The 6,618-nt window shown below is 36.1% G+C and overlaps 1 pseudogene; it reads right to left on the reverse strand.

Moving 5' to 3' along the window:
* Positions 1–318: 318 nt before the first annotated feature.
* On the reverse strand, positions 319–1,634 carry LOC120136554 (annotated as a pseudogene).
* Between the last annotated feature and the right edge of the window lie 4,984 nt (positions 1,635–6,618).

Below are 6,618 nucleotides of genomic sequence, written 5' to 3' on the forward strand. Positions count from 1 at the left end.
TCCGACAGTTGTGGTTCTTGGCGGCGCTAGGCTAAGGATGTAAATCCTAACCGGGTTTTGGTTTCATCTGGGCCAGGTTCGATTGGGTTCTAGGCCGGTTGGGTGACTTGTATTGGGTCAAACTGATTTTGGGCTTGGGGTTTGTACAAGCCTACAGAAAATATAAATGTATTTATATTAATAATAATAATATTAATAATAATAATATTATTATTATTATTATTTAACGGTACGAAACCACTGTCGTCAACTATTACATGTAATTTACAAGCTATGAAAAGTAGGTGCACATTCAACACATTAAAGAACTCCCATTAATCAGTTCTTTTTTATGTTTGTTTGCCATAGTGTGAGAACAAACATGATAAAACCATAAAAAAGTAGTGACAGATGGCTTGCTGAAATAGTTTCGGACGAAGTGCGCCCGCCATCGAGGCCACCACCTTTCGCAATGCCAGTTGAGTTTATCACCAAGTTCGGCATAATAGAATTCCTTGACATAAGTACCCTTGTAGAGATTATTGAAAAATTGGACTGAATCTTCAGGACTTAACCAGTTATCGAAGAACTCGCTCCTGGATAGAATCTCCAGGTCATTGATGGTGCTGATAAGGTTATCCAAGAGCATGGCGTAGCAAGTGAACATAGGGGCACAGTTTGGCAAACACTGCTCGTATGCAATTAGGTTTCAAAAGATCGTTCCGGTCGTCTCTTGGATTATCAATGGCGGGATCTCAAGACAACCAGATGTATACCTTATGTCCAGGACACTATCTGATACACACTTCTTGAATTTTAGGCCACCTTCTTTGAGCCTTGAGACGGGACGAATCGGTCTCCATCCAAATGGCCAGAGGCTTTTCATTTCTCGGGATGGTAACACCAAGGATAATCTTAACAAATCAAGAATATGCTTCATATCTTTGCCTTCGAGACCACTGAATGTTAGTTCAGGAGGTAGATGAGAAGTGAAGGTATTAGCAAAGAACCAAAGGGCAAGTTCAATCAAGGACTTGGTTTCATAAGGGAGCCTGGTTTTTTCAAACAAGATTTCAAGCACTAACCAGGGGATTTGATTCTCAAGCAAGATCAGATCATGCTGCAGAAACTGCAGCATACATGCCATGGAGAAAATCGGGCCACCAGGCTCTTTCACCTCTTCATCACCTTTACGGAACAGCTCGATAATGAAGACACTATCGAGCAGCATTGTTTTAACGAATTCGTCACCCAATTCTGCTGCAAAATCATGGTCTGCATAGCAAGAACTGGCCTGTTTCTCAACCAAATTAACAGCATTAATCAAATCAGATAAAACTCTCTGTTCTTCAATCTCTTTCGATTCTTCCGACATCGTTCCACTCCCATGACGACTCGTAACCACCCTGGAAAGACACGCTGTCAAGTACTTGATTTTGAATTTCTCAGCTACCAAGTGCGGTTTGCCACGGTGCATTGGACCAATGGAGAAACAGTTGGGGAGAAATGAGCTCGGGCTGTGCCTGAAGAGTATGGTTGATGCATTGGCTTTCATGCATGGAAAAACGAGCATCCTCTAGTTCAGCCTTCAGAGAAGCCAATGATCCAACATTACTTAAAACCCTTTCAACTGATCTTCCACTTTGTGCTGCCATTTTGTTGCCTGCAAAAACAGATTAAGTTGTAAAAAATGACCAAAAACAAAGATTAGATGTTTGAATTCTTTAAAGATTACAATGTTGGATAGTCACCATTATTTACGGGGATGGACTAGGGAACGGGTGGAGGCGGTAGTCTCTTGTCAAATAGTTAGTCACTATTTTATAAGTTCACCTCCTCTAACATAAAATCATATGTTCGTCTTTGATTATATACAAGTTGAAAAACTCCAACTTCTTATCTTCAAATAGATGGCAAAGAATCTAAAGATAGTTAAAGCATGTCCATCTTCAAATAGATGTTCATGTGACACTAAGAATAAAGCAAACTATAGTATAAAAAAAAGTTTAAAACAAAATGTGTGTGTGCAGTCATTGCCACTTTTTCTTTATTTCTTTGCACTTTATCACTTTGTTCTATAATTTATCACTTTATTTCTTTATTTTTTTTTCGTATCATCTATTCATTCAAATGATAAAGGGTAAAAAGTATAAAAATGGTTTTTCGACTATAGTATATTGTTTATTGAATCCATTCATTATTAAAAGTTATAAAATGATCTCCAGATTATAGGGCGTTGCTTTGTTGAGTTTATTGACTATTAAAAGTTATAAAATGGTCATCTGACTGTTCATTATGTTCCAAACTCGTCCTTTTTCGTTAAAAAATTAAAGGTCGTCTGAGTTGGACGTTAACATGCTGAGTGAGATATGATAGTCGTTCGAGATTATGAGATCGGATTTTATCATATCTCTGTCAGCAAGTTAACATTCAATTCAGACTACCGTCAATTTTTTAATGGATAATGACGAGTTTGGAATATATAAATAGTCTAGTGACCATTTTGTGACTTTTAAAAGTGATAGACTCAACAAAACAACACTATATAATCGGGGATTATTTTGTAACTTTTAATATTATTATAAAATTTAAACTTTATATACTTGTACAATTACAATTTGTATTACTTAACATGACATGCATAACTAAAATATAATAATATTGTATAAACCAAGTGTGTTTGGATGGTTAGAGTTCCTTGTAATTATATGATAATAAAATTATATATTCATTAAAATAACATAAAAAATATAAGTTTTCACTCTTTGAAATGTACTTTAGAGTTAAATATTTTTTTAGGAGAACCACTTGATAATTATATTTGATTGTAATACAATCATGTGTCCTCAAATAATGATCTTCATTTAAATTAGTCCTCAAACTTTTAAATATTTCAATTTCATCTTCAAACTATGACATTCATTCTAAATTAGTGCCCAAACTTTTTGAATATTTCAATTTCATCTCAAACTATACATATATACCAATCACATCCCTTGTTAAAAAAATCATTAGGACAAGTTATATTATTATATATTTTAAAAAATAAAATTTAGGTTAAATTATAGTTGAAATTAATTACATATTTGGATGAAGTTGGAGATGAAACTGGAATATTCAAAAGTTTTGGAACAATTTAAAATGAGGGCCATAGTTTGGGAATGAATTTGGAATGTTCAAAAGTTTAAGGACTAATTTAGAATAAGAGTTATAGTTTAGTTATAAAATTAGATTATTCAAAAGTTTAAGGATCAATTTAAAATGAGGGTCATTGTTTGAGGACATATGATGCAATTAACTCTTTTAATAAAAAGGGAACACTTTCCTATACATTGAATAGTTGTTATTACTAGAGGACTTGGGTTTGAGCACCAGGAATACTGGGGGTATGAGCGTTCAATATTAAATAGTTGAGAGTTATATTTGAACAGATACTACTAAGAGTAGATTAATAAAAAAATTAAATTAAAATTATTTATTCTTTAAGAAATTTTACATATCATTATTATTATTATATACAAGGATTGAACTTCAATTACACAAGGTAGACATAATCAAATGATCAAGCTGATATATATATATATATATATATATAGTACAAGTTAGCTTTATTTTGTCTTGAATGTGTAAGCAAGAGCAACAGCATATTGAAGAAGAGCTTCCAACTCGTCACCGCTAATGAACTTATCTCCGTTCTCATCGGCATGCTGAAGAGATCCAAGAGCTCGAAACGCCGCCACCCGTGACCCCATCTCCTTGAATGCTTTCTTCAGCTCTGACTTGGTAAGACGACTGTCTTTGTGGCTGTCGAATCGCCTGAACAAGGCTTTCAGTTGTTCCTTACTGAAGGGCAGGGCTGTCGGCTTTGGTTTCCACCTTTGATCCATTGTCTATCTATCTTTGCAAATTTAAGAGTTCTACAGGTAGGATTTATTGTTGCGGAATACGGCTATCGGATAGAGTAAAAACGCAACTGATAATTTGAGAAAATAAAAATTGAAGATAAAAGAGACACAAAATTTACGTGGAAAACCCCTAAATAATATAGGGTAAAAATCACGGGCAACGGTAGAAGAATTTCACTATGAGAAAATAGGAATTACAACTTCTCTCGATCTACCAAGGAGAAAACAATGATAATTCTCTCTTGATAAAAAGGATAAAACAACTCTCAAGAAACTCTCTAAATTTTCTCTAGTATTGGAAGAAAGCTAGAATGCTTTGGGATGGTTTTGAAGCTAAATGAGCTAGGGTATTTATAGTTGAAGCTTAAGGACTAATATTATAAATACCCTAAAGTAAACTGACTAAATTAGCATTTTTACCATTTACAAAATTCAACAATATTAGGCTAATTTTTTGACAAATCCATTGCACCTTTAGGTGCATTAAATTTATGCACCTTTCGGTGCATATAGTCAACAATCTCCTACTTGAAGATTTGATTGGAACAATCATATCTTCACACCATTCTTTCTACCTTGTACCTTTATGTTGCTTATGTCTCTAACATACCACAAGAGGATCGACACCAAGTAAATTTATCAGCGTTGATCGCCTTCGTCATGAAATCTGCTATGTTATCTTTGGTATGGATCTTCTGCATATCTACCGTCCCTTCTTCTACCTTTTCATGAATGAAATTGTACTGAACTCGTATGTGCTTTGTCCTTGAATGAAATACTGGATCCCTTGCTAAATGCAAGGCGCTTTGACTGTCACAAAACAGAGAGACATACTCTTGATTGTGCCCAAGCTCCTCCAAAAGCATCTTCAACCAAATTGCTTCTTTACTGGCTTGTGTAGCTGCTACATATTCTGCTTCTGTTGTGGATGTAGCCACAACTGACTGCAATTTTGAAACCCATCTTACAGCTCCACCAACAATTTTGAATATGTATCCTGTAGTAGATTTACTTTTATCCAAATCCCCCGCATAGTCAGAATCTACATACCCATTGATTAGTAAGTTTGATCCTCCGTAACATAATGCAATATTTGAGGTCCCTTTGATGTATCTCAGGATCCTCTTTACTGTATTCCAATGCTCTTTGCCTGGATTCTCCATGTACCGACTAACCACTCCCACTGCTTGTGCAATGTCTGGTCTTGTGCATATCATAGCGAACATTAAACTTCCAACTGCTGATGCATACGGTACTCGAGACATCTCCATCCTCTCTTCTTCACTGCTAGGACTCATACTGGAGGATAATTTGAAGTTAATAGGAAGAGGGGTAGAAATTGGCTTACAATCTTGCATGCTGAATCGTGACAAGATCTTCTTCAAGTAATTCTTCTGTGAATGCCAAATCCTCCTATTACTTTTGTCTCGGTGAATTTGCATCCATAGAATCTTGTTTGTTGATCCTAAGTCCTTCATTTCAAATTCCCTAGCCAGTTGTGCCTTCAATTCTTCAATATGATCTTTACTGGGTCCTGCAACCAACATGTCATCCACATACAACAGCAATATAACAAAATTGTTATCACCAGACCTCTTGAAATAAGCACAAGGGTCTGCATTAAGTCTGTTGTATCCAAGGCACATAATGAAGGAATCAAATCTCTTATACCAACACCTCGGCGCCTGCTTTAGACTGTACAGAGATTTGTTCAACCTGCAAACCAAGTTTTTATTTTCTTTTTCTTCAAAACCTTCAGGCTGGAGCATATAAATATCTTCTTCAAGATTTCCATGAAGAAAAGCTATTTTAACATCTAGCTGCTCTAGATGTAAGTTCAATGTAGCACACATTGCCAAGACTACTCGAACTGTTGTTAGTCGAACCACAGGAGAAAAGATTTCATTGAAATCAATACCTTCTTTTTGAGCATTATCCTTTGACCATCAGTCTTGCACGATACCTCTCAACTTGATCATCACCATTTCGCTTGATTTTGTAGACCCATTTGTTACCAATTGGCTTCCTTCCTTGTGGTAGTGGCACAAGGTCCCATGTATTATTTTTATGAAGGGCTTTAATTTCCTCTTGCATCGCCATCATCCATAGTGAAGCATCTGAGCTGTTTATTACCTTCTTGTATGCTGATAGCTCACCGTCCCCTGTTAAAAGGCAATATGCAATATTACCTTCTATTACATAATCTGAGTGCCAATTGGGACGTCTTCTCGCACAATCTAATTGACGAGTTGTTGGAGCTTCAAAACTCTCTGGTTCTTGCTCATCATGTGCTGGTTCTACTCCTGAAGAATCTCCTTGTTCAACCTCCTTTTCCACATGTATCTGTGTAGTCTCTGACTTTTCAGCACTATCATCGTCTTCTTTTCTTTGTAGTTTATCTTCTATAAAGATAACATCCCTGTTGATGATCACTTTGCGGGCAGTAGGATCCCACAAGTGATACCCCTTGACTCATCTAAATACCCCAAGAATTTGCATTTCCTGGATTTTGGATCCAGCTTTGAAATTTCTTGGGAGTTGTACATCACGTACACTATACTTCCAAATACATGGAGGTTTGAATAATCAATTGGTTTTCCAGTCCACATCTCCATTGGTGTCTTCAGCTCTATTGCAGTTGATGGAGCTCGATTCACCAAATAACAGGCGTTATTGACTGCTTCTGCCCAGAATGATTTTTCTAGGCCTGCATCCCTCAACATTGCTCTTGTTC

Source organism: Hibiscus syriacus, unplaced genomic scaffold (genome assembly GCF_006381635.1).
Source record: "Hibiscus syriacus cultivar Baekdansim isolate YM2019G1 unplaced genomic scaffold, ASM638163v2 tig00110633_pilon, whole genome shotgun sequence".
Lineage (NCBI taxonomy): Eukaryota > Viridiplantae > Streptophyta > Magnoliopsida > Malvales > Malvaceae > Hibiscus > Hibiscus syriacus.